Raw genomic sequence first — 14,635 nt, 5'->3', positions numbered from 1 at the left:
GCTGTGGCGTCAACGTTTGCGCGCCGCAATCGCAAACGGATAGCACCTCGTTACGCGACGGTTAGCGTTCCTGCTAACGCTATGGATGCGCTAAAGTGGTGCTTTCCGCTATACCAAAACTCTCTATTGCCGTTCTTAACCTGTTCCCGAGTACACGTTGCAACTGCTGAAGCCCCCGTCAAAAACGAAAAAAAAAAAAAGAAAAAGAGAAAGCAGGTGCGGGAATTTCGGGGTCGCTGGTTCAGCCAGTGTAAGCAGGCGAGAGGCACGGTAGACGAAGCCATGCGTGTCGGATTAGCGGGCTGGGTGACGGCGGCGAGCAGGGAAACGCGTCAGCACTTCGGGGTGCGTGCTTAGGGCGGGCCTCAGAAAGCCCCCCAACACGCGCACGCGCGCTCACAAATCGCGAAAAAAAGAAGGAAAGCTGCGGAATTGCATAACAGAGAGAGAGGAGGAAATCGGAACAAGCAATGACTAAGGGAGTTCTGAACAGCACGTGTCTTTTCTCTTTTTTTTCTGATTCAAGTTACTTATCTTCAGCAACGCCCACTGATTCAGCTGCAACAAGTTTGAAGCACGTCGTACCCCCTCCCCTCTTTTTTCACGCAAGAAAAAAAAAAACAGGAAGGAAGCGCCAGGAAGCGCTCATGTCTCCAATGCATCGGTCCACGAGGAGACACCAGGCCCCAGCGCTTTACTTCCGAAGGTGCCCACCGGATGAGCGCCGTGGTTTGTTCACGCACCACCCACCTGAGGCAAGTGGCTTCTGCATAAGCGAACTAATGCGGGCTAGTTGATGTGTGATGCTACCCGGAAAAAGCGGCGCTGAAAAGCGAGACGAATGGAAGGAGAGCTCAGTGTATGCCGCTCCTTCCGTGCGCTCGTTCCTTATCGCTGTTTCCCCAAGCGGCTTCTTCACTTTCGCGCGCTTTTAGCGTAGCGTGACTGCAGCTACGCGGCGGCAAGCTCCGTCGTTGCGGATGTGACCACTGCAACCGTGTCGGGCAAGGTCGTCGGCGCTCGGACGAGGCGATGTCGGTTCGCTCGGCGCACAAAAGCGCAAAGTGCGCAGGGGCAGCTTCGACTGCGTCCGTTCTTGTCCGTGACGCGCTGTTTGCCTAGCGGTATGCGGGGCCATGTCGCCATTACCGCGTTTTTTTTTCTACCAGCGCACTCAATTTTTTTCTTATGTAATGCTAGCTGACGCAGTAGGAGGTACTTATCGATTATAGGCCGATGCAACCAGTGAGGACAGTGTGGCAATTAGTAATACTGTTCAGAATCGACTTTCGCAACTGCTGGCGTCGTTTGAACGTCTCGGAAGAAGAGGAAAACAAAAAAAGACTGAAGGCTTAGAGCTGCAGTGCATCAACTTCCCTCTTTATTTCATGCCAAGGCGTCAAGACTTACTGTTTATTGTGTTTTACGTGCAGATTTCACGTTTAGCATATTCGGTAGCGTACACTAAAGCCGGGTTCAGACTGTTGCCGCGAATCGACACAGAAATTCCTGTGCATTGCGATTACTGCCTCCAACACTTTCCAGAAATTTCTTCGGTTGCTGGTTTGAACCCACAACCCGATTAGTTTTGTGGACATTTATTCGCGCACTTTTTAAGCAGATATGAGCACAGTATCAGCAGTCACACACCCTGCAACGCGAGGGCCATCCTCAACGATGGCATGAATATGAATATGAATATGATGGCATGAATCATATCGTGGGACACTGTCTTGTATCAATTTTCCTGCCTTTCTGACTGATGGTTCATCCCGGAATATGAAATTTAAAGGAGTAGTGACACGAAATTTCAAAGCTGAGATAACTGTGAAATGCTTCCTTTTTATCAGGAGATATCTTTCAGCAAGTTTAAACAGTAACCGTTCCGTATAACATATTTTAAATCCATTTTAACCTTTGAGGACGAAATGCGGTCACTGACAAAGTCAAGGTGAAAACACAGACGAGCGGCCGTTCGGCGTTCTTTTTGTTGAAACCGAAACTGACACGAATAAGCGACACCGTAAATGATTTATTAGGCTGCGATCAAGCGTCTAATGCGTCATTCTATGATTAGTAGGTTGGTAGGTACCCATCGCAGCAAAAAAAAAAAAAAAAACGCATCACGAAAATTTCGTGAGTACTCCTTTAAGGGTAAAGTGAAATTGTCCCGATGCCATATTCTTGAGAGCTCTGCATCCTGCACAGCTCTCAAGAATATGGCAGCGCGACGTTTTTTTTTTTTTTTTTTCATAACCCAACGCATGCTCCTGCAGCTACAGTTTCGAGTGCACCTGGCGTCGAAATGTCTTTCAAAGGTGCCGCGGAATTTCTCGCGTGCTGTTCTCCTCACCCGTTCACGTGCGTTTGCGCATGAAGTGGGGAGCACAGACGCCGAGTTCACGAAGCCTGTAGCCGTGGGTTCTAGCGCGTACTAACGCAATCCACTTTGGGAGTGATGTGAAGGCCTTTCGACAAAACGGTCCCCTAGAAGACCATTTATTGACAGCAAACGGGAATTCTTAAGTATTTGCAATTTCACTCTAAACTGCATAATTATGAAAAGTAGATGAAACTCGGCGTAATGTTAGTCGTCTTAGCAGTTCATTGTCATGTTTTTTTTTTTCGGGATAGCTTCGGTAAAAGGCGGGCAGAAAGAATGAATACCCAGGAGAGGCCCCTAGCATCCCAATGCATTGCAAAATGTGTGGAGGAAGTGACGTAATTTTTAATGAGCCCTTAGACAATGCTGCCTAGTTTTTTATGGCTGCGGCGGCTAAATATGGGTAAATGCCATGGACAAATTTTTGTGGCTGCCTCGTTAATCTGGCCACAGAGCGCAGTCGCGGGGTCGGGTCGTCTGCAGTCTGTGCAGTACAGCTGATTTCGCAGCGTTTCTTCGACTGGTGTTTCCTATGTGGCTATAATTTTCCTTCGAAGGCAACATCCGATGGTTAATAATTGGCGTCGTCGGTGAGCTTAGTTGCCGTTATCTGGCGGCGATATTTCGTCGATTCCGAGCGGTAGTTTTCCATCCTTATCGGCCTGCCGGTGAGAAGGTGTACGTTGGCAGCTTTGACAAGTTTTCCCGGTGCGACCGGGAACGCTGCGCCCAACTGTGAGGCATCTTGCAAACCACTGCAGCCACTTATCCACGTGAAGTGAAATCAATTCCAGCTGTGACGTAGCGCACAAACACCGCGGTGCCGCGGTGCTGTACGGACCCTAACACTGCTTCCGTCGTCTGCTTTCGCTTTCGCGAGCTGCGCGTAGCGAGAAGGTGTTATCAAACAGGAAACAGGAGAGGCCAATGGCAAAGAGTGCCGGGCTCAGTGGGCTGAGGCTCGGCGTTGCCAGATGGTGAAATATGGCACAAGATTGTGAAAATCTGGTGAAATAATGGGGTTTATGGTGTTAAGGTGCCGGTACGGTTTCACCAGACACTATCTGGTGAAAAGTGGTAAAAAAATTGTGCCACTGCTTTGAACCACGGTTTCCTTTCCCTGAATGGAAGCTTTTTCCGTTCCCAAAACACTAAGAGCCCTTCCCAGTATTCGACTGCACGCATCTTCTGTGTGGTCGATAAATATTTTGGGTTTTCAGCACTGAGTGAAAGTCTAGGAAACTCCAATTTGGCACTTTGTATTTCGAACAAATCACAGTTAAAACAGTCTGTGGAAATGTTTTATGAAGGACGTACCACCGGCATTCCCTCTCTAATAAATTCCTTACTAATTTTTCCCAGCTACGGAACCTGTGTACGGCATGTAAATTGTCTAATAACCAGCCAAGTGTTAAATGCTCACGTATTAACTTCCGAAAAATATACGTTCCGCCAGATCTTCTTTGAATATACACATAGGCGAAAAGCACAGCGAGCGCAGCAACTTCCTGTGAGACCACGCCTATAAAAACGGAGTAAGTGCTCTATAAAAAGGCGCTGCGACGGATATGAATGCGAAATGTAGTTTCAATTCTCTCAACCCTATTTTGTTAATTTGATGTCAGAGGTAATCAAGTCGCCTTCTCTTTTTTTAATTTTAGAGGTAATCAAGTGGTGGTCAAACCTCCGTGATATGATGGTTTGGTATAGGCACGTGGCGCTGATGTTTGCCGCTGCAGACAGAAGCAACAGTACCATTTTCCATATTTGGGTGGTTCAGGGCGTCATTTCTATTGTGAATGATGCTCATGCCAACCACTCTTCGTAACATTCAATTTTCGTAAGCGTCGCCGCCCTGGCCAAGATACCAACAGCTATAATTACCACGAGTGAAGCCACGGGCGCCCATGCACAGAAGGCTCTCGGTAATGTCATAGCAAAAGCCAAGACGAACCCACAGTTTAAGCTGCGCAAGCGTCAAGATGTCAGTCGTTTATGATGTAGCCGACAAATCAGGTTATAGGTAATGAAAAAGGCAAGCAGCAGTTGATCCATTCATCGATTCACAAACGCCCTTCCCGCTTGACCCGTCCCGTGTGCGGCCGCTCCCGTAACGACCTTCCCATTTGGGCGCTTCCTGTTTTAGCCCGTTCCCAAAACGCCCTTCCCGTTTCAACCCACTCCCAAAGCGCCCTTCTCATTTGAACCCGCATCGTTCCAACCCATTTTAATATCTGAAAATTTGCGTTACCGTCTTCGAAATTGTCTCCCAAAATGTGCTTACAAGCAACGGGTCATGCACTAAAAACTTGTATGCAGCAATTTATTCGGAATCGACCGATATTTCCGGCCGATAAAAGTTTCCGAATGCCTTAGGCTGATACTGCCCTCTTGACACAATATTTGTAGCTGCGAAAGTGTACTAGAAAGATACCCAATATCTTGGGCAATGCACGCATTGGATTTTTATGCAGTTGGTGTCCGTACGCTATAATTACCGCTATTATTACCGTACGCTATAATTACCGCTATACAGCATGCAAAGAGCGGGTGCGTCCTGGTCGGTGGTGTCATCCTCGATGTGCCGTCATTCGTGGGGCTAGAGATAGAGAAAGGCCCGCCGCGGCGCTTCTAAATGTTGCACCGGCCAAGGTACGCAGTGAGGTTCGAATTCGTAACAGGTCTACAGTGTCACTGCTACAACGGATATATGTGACGAGGGACTGACACTGCGGCTTCTTTTATAATGGACACGCCTGGTTGACAAAGCCGGGAATGTCTTCGGCACTGAGCATATTTTCGGCGCGCGTCGCAGGAACAATACTTATAGAGGCCGCCCGAGGGTCGATGGCTAGCGCTCGGAGTAGGTATAGGTCGGTTGGTTTTTATTAGTTATTTACTCGTCCTTTGCCGATTACCTTGAAGCTTGAGTTAAAGTTAGCTCTAGAGTGTGGATAAAATAATTGTTTGTGTCTAAACCTCTGGTTGCCGTGGTCATGTGTGTTAATAGTCCCTCCTCACACTCCTTCGGGGTACGGCCATGATGGCGTCGTTTTAATGTAATAAAACTTAAGTGTCTGGGATTTTCGGGGTGGATTTAAAGAAGCTAGAGACGAGGGTCAGTCGACCGAACAAGAGCAAAGGAGAGCAGACGCCGGGAGACCCTCGCGACCTAAATATGTTTAGTTTAGGTATTTCGCTGTTTTCGAGTAAATTGTGAGAATTGTTAATTGGTATGACTTGAATTGTAACCAAATTTCGTCGTCTGTAGATTCAAAAAGTGAACCCCATGTATGAAAAGCAGTCAAGGACTCTGGCTGTACTGAGCATGCTATCGCAGCGGCTGTGAACAAACGGAAATAAAGGAAGATCAAGATGAAAATGTTTTTTATAGCGTTTCATAAACTGGGTACGTTATTTCTGGGAACGGGCTAAATAGGAAAACATGAAAGGGGAAGGTTCTTTCGCGCCGGGTTGAAATGGGAAGGAACAAACGGGAAGGTTGAAATGGGAATGGGTTCAAACGGGAACAGGCGAAGTGGGAAAGGGCGAAACGGGAAGGGCGTTTTGCGCCGGGTTGAAACGGGAGGGAACAAGCGGGAAGGGTGAAATGGGATTGGGTTCAAACGGGAACCTCCCGCAATTTTATTAGGAAAAATGCTGCACTTGCAGCGGCCTCTGTCTGGTGCAGGGTACCTATAAGAAACAAAAACACGGTCTTCAAGGTTATGTTTTGGCTAACTGCATGTGCAGAAACGATACAGGAGCAGGAAATGCATTATAACGGGTGAATTTTAATGCTGGTGAAATTTCGATGAGGAGCTGGTGTTGAAGCCGCTTTCCAATCTGGCAACGCCGGGCTTGGCTCGTCGACATGGCGGGTGCGCGCGCTTCACAAACGTGACGTCAGTGCCTCTCCTAACCTTTTGTTTCCTCCATGAACAAGGGTTAGAGCCATTTTCTGTATCCATACTCCATGCATAGATGGTCATGCAATCATCATCATTTATTGTACCCTTAAGGGCCCCTTGCGGGGTATTACATAAAAAGGGGGGGGGGCAAAACAACAGTACACACATAACAAGAATACAAACAGTAATACAGGTGATAATTCGGACATACATACATGTAGAGAAAGTAAAGACGTACAGGCATGAAAAAGTTTCTGCAAAGTTAAGATCACTGCAGTTGACAACCTTAAAAAAGGAAAAGAAACAGGAGGAGGGAAGGAGAGAAATGAGCAATTCTATGAAGTTATTCGTTCCCTACTCCGCCGCACAAATTAAAAAAGCTAAAAAAGATCAATGAACGCACTGAGAGCATCGACCGTATGACCTTATGACCTGTCATCAACCGTATGACCTGTAACATGCAAAATACGGAGCAAACACAATTTTGCTGTGTAGTCTGAAGCGACAAAAAATAGACAAAGAAAAATAGAATCATAGCAGACGGAAATTCTGCAACATTTGCAACTTCACTGTGAGCTAATTATGACAAGCAAATGAAACTCAGCGTCCTATCGGCCAATTTCAGTATTTTTTCTCATGATAAATATGCTTATTTCTCATGCTTATTTTTTCTCAAATAAGCACTGGACTAAGAGTTACAGAGCATTCGCGAAAACCTTGAGACGAAAATTTTTCGGTGTCGACACGACGCGTAGACAGACGCACATAGGCCGCGGTCGGAGGGCAGCTAGTGCAGCTTCGTTGTAAATATTTTTTTGGGTGTCTTTCTCAACTGGGAATTTTTTCAGCAGAAGATCCTCAGCCCACGGCATGGCGTAAGCTCCCTTTGCGAACTATTGCCGGCTAACTGTAGTGCGGGAAAAGGAGACCGCCTCCCCACATGTGTTGCAACCGACGCCACAGACTAATGCGAGCGAAGCACATAGTCTAGGCAATTTGCAGCGCCTACGGACAAGGACAGAGGAGAGCAGCGGCGCGTGCTCGCCTGCACGCGCCATGAATATTTTAGATGCAGAGCATCTGATTCACTCGCCTTGTCCCTCCGGCGTCGTCGTCGTCGTCGGCGTTGTCCGCCTCTGCCCCATTCTCCTCGCCGCGCCAGCTGCGCTCTCCGCCGCTCACCCCCTCTCCTCTCCGATAGCGAACACTCTCTCGCGAGGGGCATTGGGTTGGATTGGATTGGATTGGATTGGATTGTGTTGGATTGTGTTGCGTCATAGCCGCGGCACGTTGCGTCATAGCCGCGGCAGACGCACTGGGGCCGGCGCATGTGCAGTACTCTTCCGCGGTTTCCTCTCCTTCGGGCGCGCTGCGCATATAACCGGTGTGCCGTTCTCCGGCAAAGCAACATCCACGCTTGGCTCAAACACCTAGAGTCCACGCCGCTTTACAAGTACGCCAACGTCGTCATCGACTGGGACCGGCTTACGCAGTCCCGTCAACGTTATGCGCGCTATAAAACGCGGTCCCTTCGCCGCTCCGCCTATGCGTCGCATCTACACAGGGGTTCCCGCGAGGGGAGGTGGGAGTTTTTTTGAATTAAGAATTAAGACGAAGCCGTTCAGCAGTCTGTACGTGTAGCGCCCAAACATTGTTTTTTCTATTTATTTGCGCGCTCGGCCTAGTACAAGAGTGCACTTTTTTTGCGCTGCAAACATCGGTGTCGTTTGCCTCACAGCTTTTTACCAAAGCGCCTTATCTTCTCGTGTTGCCGACACGCCCTGAGAGGCCTCACCGCGCCAGGCGATGACCAGCGAATTCCACAGACTTTAAAAACAGAGCTAAATTGAACCCACAGCAAATAAGCTTTGAGCAGTTCCCGAGGAAGAGATGTTTTTGCAACACTTGCAATAGAAGCGGCACGATAAGCAAATAAAAAAAAACCGTTCCTCCCTAGCTTGGCCGCGGTATGGCCAAAAGAGTGTAGAGCGCAAACTCCAAACGGCTGTAAATACCTCCGAACGAAACTTCTGGCAGGTGGCTGTGTTCGGGGGGTCCGGGCAGTTTATCGAACGCCGCTTTATCAACGGGCGTTTTATTGAAGCCGTTTTATCAAAACTGTTCTTTCCGGCCTTTTCGTGTAACAAAATTTGCAGTACGTTTTTTTGTTTCCTCCTCGCTGTGTAATTTATAAATCTTGTCTCCACAGCGAGCCTATTCAACAGAACTTGTAGTCTTTGTACGAGTTGTCTTTTATTTCCTGCGACCTTCTTGTTGTTGTAATGCGGGGAATTAGTGTCCCCAATTTTTTGTTCTGTTCATTGAGCAGGTGGTACTGCCATAACAAATCTCCTTGTCTCTAGTCCCTCCTCTGATCCGAAGCATATCACAGCATTGTGGCGTATAGACTAGAATGCCCCCATATTCTTCGTACTTTTTTGTATACGCCGCTTTTGCGTCGACACACAATCCAATTATTCCGCCACGTATGTTCTGCATAAGTAAGGCACTTCTAGGCGCTCGTGGGTTCAATGTCAAAAAACCGGTTAGAACGCTAGCGAAAGCCTCACCCGATTTTTGCATTTCTAATTCTTAATGGGCACAAAGTTCAGTTTCTAACAGGTTACCTAGCCCTGTCCTACTGTTCTCGATGCCTTGTTTAGAACTAACCAGAAAAAGTTAGTAACAAAATTTGTCACATACTACAGCCCCAGCATGTCTGGGGTTTTAAGCCCATACTCTTTTACCTTTTTATCGTAAGGTTTAAAAAACAGTAAGATCGAAATTGTAAGCACCGAAAATAGAGAAATCGCGAAGGCGTACTCAATACAGCTGCGTCACCCGGTTACCTGGAAATAAAAATGTCAATGAAAAAAACTGAACTAGCAAAGAAAATCTGATATGGCCCGTGTGATTAGCTGAAAAACGTACACAAAACAACAAAGGAGGCGGTCTGGTCTGGCGTGTTCCTCCAAGGCCATTGATGAATCGAAGGAGGGGCGGAAGAGTGTTGACGCATAAGTAGAGAATTATACAAAATCCTGTATTTTTTTATTTGATCATGATTAACGAAAAACGTAAATTGTGACGGGATGGGCAATTGTCTAGTGGTCCTAGGTTACGAGTTTCCCCAGTGCGAGATGACATATGACGACTTGTCCTACTTGACGAGTTCAGCTTTGACGAGTTGGCTGTGACGGCTGCACTTGTAAGGAGTTTTCCTAGACTCCACCACCTCTACTGGGGCCTCACTTTCACTGTCTGAACTCCCCCTGTTCCATTCATATAGCACTAATCTTTCCGAAGTTCTTGGCACGATATTTCTGTAGATCCAAACAATTCTATTACATGGTCCGAGTGGGAGTCGGGTGCAAACCACGTGACTAAAAAAAACGGGGGAGGACAAGACTTTGGATCACGTAATGAACTATGGCGCAAGGGATATATTTGGCAACACCTGCTAAATACACCGGTACACTTATAAGGAATATTGCGCATGGCGTTAGGGTTGCTACTATAGTGGCAAATTCCGTAATATAAACAGGGGGGCCATAACATGATTGAGTACAATCAATGAAGACGCAAAAAATAAAAAAAAATCCAATAAACAAAGGTGATCGAAAACACGGGAAAGACGCGTCAACATATATAGGCAAGTTTTTGTATGTAATGCACGGCAGAGACAATGTAGAAGGAAGCTAACAGCAGGTTAGGTTAATGCGACGGCCAGTTAAACGACATAAGCCCTGAAAATTACAATGAAAGTCGCAAAACCAGACTTTCGATAAAACGGACGTAGGTGGTTCGATAAAACTGCATTCGGTAAAGGGGCGTTGGATAAAACGGGCATTTTTTCGATAAAACGGCGTTATTTCGATATAATGTCTGGGAACCGTGTTCGCGTCTTTCTTCGGGAGTCTCGCCATAGGCAGAGCGCTACTGGGTTGCTTTGTTGTTGAACGATTTTATTTGTGCCGTTTTCATGCTCGAGCAGGGACGAACGCCAAGCGAGACTTCTCGTGACCGTGCCTTGGTCATCGGCGGCACCTTTCTATGCCCAGTGTCTCACTATTCGATAATGTTAGGTGAAGTCGGAGTATGTGAGTAGCGGTTGCCAGGTCCACTCCGACTCTTCTTGAGATGCCCGGTGGGCGAGTTCTCAGGCCAGGATGTGTGCCGTCTGGTTGCCACGAAGAGCACAGTGAGCCGCGGCCCTTATGATTGACCTGTTTCTGTGGGGGTCATTGGAGTAGAAGCTGAGGAGGCAAATAATGCAAGTTATAGTAAATACGCGGCACTACGATGAGGGCTTTGTAAAATGCCCCGATTTTTTAGAGCAGTGGACACAAGTTCTTAGAATTAATACCGGAGATAATAATTGGGGAGGAGGGCGTGATACTGCTGTCTTCAGGCCCCGAAAATATCATTCTGCAGGAAAAAAAAAAAAAAAAGTTATGTTCACAACACATCAGCTTTCTTAGATAAAAACAAAACTGCGCCCGTGTGTCGCGGTTTTGATACACGCTAGATTACCTGGGTGGCCAAAATTAATCCGGAGCCTCAATTGCACACGGCGCATTTCATAAAGGTACGCGCCCACTAGCATCGGACTTGCCGTGCCGCCCTGCCGACGGCCGCCAGCGGCTTCGCGCCGCGCTGCGGGTGAAGGCTGCGGCTCGATGCCGCTGGCGGGCGTGGGTAGGGCAAGTTCGACGCTAGCGTGCAGGTTTGTAGCATTAGTGCGTAAAACCCCAAAAATTATTTTGCTGCAGCTAAAGCTTTAGGAAAGTCCATTTGTTCGTTTATGCAACCTAACCACCGTGCAAGCTATGCGTTTCCAGTATATGAACGCGATATTGTGCGTGTAACCACTTTTTGCTCGTACATCGTTCATGATACGCCGCTAAGTCCCGGGCATGCATGTTCACTTGAATGTTAACAAACAGCTGACGCAGCGCTTCACGTTATACTAAGCAATAAAAACGCTCGCGCTGGTTTCCTGGTTTATGCCCGCTCTAACGATACCCGTCATCCGACGCCGTTCGCGAGCACCATATTCAAGCTCCAAAATGCTTGAACAACCAACATGTGGGTAAAGTAGCAAATGAAGTTGCTTTCAGGCAACATTTCAAGCTAAACTGCGTGGCAGAATTAGGCAAGCGCCACTATATTGAACGATGGTTTCCAATGCTTTTGACAGCGATTGCGACCGGAAATTGTTCCCCGTCCACGTCACCAGGGGCACAGTGAACAGAGACACAAGCGGGAGACCGTGGCTCCTTTGGCTGAGAGGGGGCTGAACGACAGTTTGACTCGCTTATTATAATTTCTTCCGCGATTTTCAGAATCAGTGCGCGAAAAACTATATGAACTACCGTTTAATCTTATATTTTTTGTTGGAAAACAATCCCTCTTCCCTTCAATGAATTCCTCCCCCCCCCCCTCTACCTACTTTAACTGGCTATCTCCCGCGTCAACCGAATTCATTGTTTGTCCCTGGATTCTTTTCTCTCAACCCTCGCCCGAGTTTCACTTCTCCTACCTTGGACTTCATCTAGATCTCAGTGGCCATTCTGGCATCGTGTGGCCGACTGGTTGTCGGCCGTTCGCATCGAATGGCCTGCCCAACTCGCCTCAGATCCGAGGGGGATGTATACGCGCGCCTATCTCCCAATCCATGACTCTACTTTCCTGTCCTTCGGTGTTGGTACGTTCCGCTTCAGTGTTAGGTCTGCCATCCTTTGTCCATGGCTGCATTAGCCGTCCTTGGGTATCTTCCGAGGTGCTTACAGAGCAGAGTTTCTGTCCATTAAGATAGCACGGGTGATACGCATTGGTTGTATATAATGTGTAGTGACCAGGGGCGTAGACAGAGGGTCTTATGGGGCGTCTCCTATAGCTTTTACACCTCCCTCGGCTTCTTTTCCCGTCGTTTTTTGTTACCCTTGGAGCAAAAAGTTAGTGCTTTTAGTTTTCTCAGTTGCTTGGCTTTACTGTAGCACCAAAATCCCCGTCGACTCTACCAACCTGCTATGAGGAGAACCGCAGAGGAGTGCGGGTTCACTTGTACCTCGGTGGGTTGATATGTCGTATGCGCATTGGTGTGTGGGTATAAAAACATTAGGAAACCGACCTCCTAAGCCGGGGATCACACACTCTAAGAATTAAGTCGAGGAGTGCTGGGCACTCCGTCCAGGAGTAAAAACTGTTGTCCCATATTTCACTCCATTTTGAAGCATTGGGCTACTCTTCCCGAGAGTGGCACGTAGCCGCCATAACGAGAGGCGGAATACTCCTCCTGGGAATTACTTGCTCCCTTCAAGGCAGAGTACCTGAACCCTGTATGAGAATTACAAAACAATCTCCAAGCCAGCGTTCCGTCACTCCTTTTAAGATTGAATAGCTCTATTGGCTGCGGCGTTGCCGAATGCCGCAGAAGGGCACTACTATACTCTCTCTTGGAAAGCGACACGCCCCAAGAGCGTTCTGCCATTCTCCGCGAGGCAGCGTTTTCGCGCCGCCTGGTACCACCCCCACCCACCCCACGACGGTACCGTAGACAGTTACAAGCAAGCAGCAAAGGACAAGTAAATTTAAAACATGGAAAAGAACGATAAACGAACGCAGAGTTTATTTTCCAAGGACATATCACATAAAAATTGGTTCATTGTGCACTTTCACACAAAAAAAAATTCATTGGGAACTAAAATATCACAGTATGAAAAACGGTTCCTCCACACAGAAGAAGACCAAGCTCCCATTTAGGACGCATTCGAGAAAAGTTTTAAAAAATTCAGAAAGCAACTGGAAACACTGAAACGACAAACATTAAATTAGAACAACAAAAATGACATTAACACCCACAAATAAAAAGGCACAGACATTAGCACGAAAAGCCGCAGTAGAAATGCGGCAGTGGGAGAATAGTTAACAGTATTTAATTAAAACAATGACATTCTGTACATTAGTGAGTGCTTCACACAGACTGGAAAGCCAGCTACTGTTTAGGACAGCTTAAAAAAACATTTACAAATAAATTTTGGAAAACGAAAATCTGGGACTAAAAACAATGCGGCTTGGAAAACTAGTAACGCATTAAAAGATGCCATCAACACAAATAAGATAAAAAGACTTGACACAAAAACTCCGCAATATATATATATATATATATATATATATATATATATATATATATATATGCTGGTTGCATTAGTAAGAGTTAAAGAGGGCAGAACTTGGTATTAAAAACAAACACGCTCGAGCTGACTGCGTCACGACGTTATTGGCAGCTTTTAGAACTGTAGGGACCAGGGCATGGGCTTGAGCCGAAGTAACGCCTCCAGAAGCAAGAAGGTGCTTTTCGCCTTTGGAGCGTATTGTACACTGAACCACCAAAACACAGACAGCAACAATGAGGTGAAGTGTCTCGAATGCGACAGCCACTCCTGCTGACGCCTCGGGCTCTCTAAAAAAAAATATCTTCGGGCAAGAAGCGTCTTCCCCTGGTTCCTACATTTTCAGAAAGAGTGGGACAGCAAAGATAAATTCAACGAAGAAAAAAAACATTGACGAGGTTGAGCAACGTTAAATGAAGTTTGTTGGGTGATAGTTTAGTTTTTGCGCTAAGAGCACGCAGCGAACCCGTATTGGAATGCAATGTTATTTTGGCGCAATCACCAATCTATATAAGAATGTGCAGTGATCTTGGATGCAGCCACCATTCTTGTATCATTGTCCTATGCATGTGCCTTTACTCATTCCCCGTATCCCTCTCCGCACACCCCCTTGGAATGAACACGTGATTAGACCATCACTTCGCGCAACTGTACATTTGACTGTCAACTGTCAACAGGTGACAGTCGACATTGGATGACACCGCGCAAATGTAAACATATGAGTACACCATATAGGCTCGTTATTGAACGATCTAAAAGCTCTAACATTAAAGGGGCAACCACATGCAGCGACGGCGACAAGCGACGCGAAAGACGTAGCTGAATGACTACAACGAATAGATAGTGTGGGCGACAGCGACAAGTGAAAAAAAAATGCATTGCCGCCAATAAAGTCGGCGGTGCTCCTCAGGACCTTTAAGTTCATTGTCTGTCTGTCTCTCTGTCTGTCTATTGGCGCCAATGCCCTCCGTCGTCGTCTCTGCCGCTTGATTGTGGGCTGCGTCTTGTCGGGAAAAAGCCCGCTGCAGCGACGGCCTGTGTAAAACTTTTTTCGCTTGTCTGTGTCACCCGCAATACATATTTGCTATACACATTGAGTGAGGTTTCTCGCGTCGCTCATCGCCCTAGACGCATGTAGTTGCTCCTCAACAATGCGGGGCGTACGC

The 14,635-nt window shown here is 47.1% G+C and overlaps 1 protein-coding gene across 1 annotated transcript in view; it reads left to right on the top strand.

Annotated features, from left to right (window-relative positions):
• The first annotated feature begins 600 nt into the window (after positions 1 to 600).
• LOC144142130 (stearoyl-CoA desaturase 5-like) overlaps positions 601 to 14,635 on the top strand; it is a 51,167-nt gene continuing 37,132 nt past the window's right edge. The window contains exon 1 of the mRNA XM_077673535.1: positions 601 to 755. The gene's annotated coding sequence lies outside the window, so the exon portion shown is untranslated. The remainder of the gene's footprint in view (positions 756 to 14,635) is intronic.

The sequence above is a fragment of the Haemaphysalis longicornis genome, unplaced genomic scaffold (assembly GCF_048455015.1).
Source record: "Haemaphysalis longicornis isolate Haplotype H1 unplaced genomic scaffold, Haemaphysalis longicornis Haplotype H1 scaffold_1, whole genome shotgun sequence".
In the NCBI taxonomy this organism is placed as follows: Eukaryota; Metazoa; Arthropoda; class Arachnida; order Ixodida; family Ixodidae; genus Haemaphysalis; species Haemaphysalis longicornis.
The sequence above is the reverse complement of the archived record's forward strand: the minus strand, read 5'-3'. Positions and strand labels throughout refer to the sequence as shown.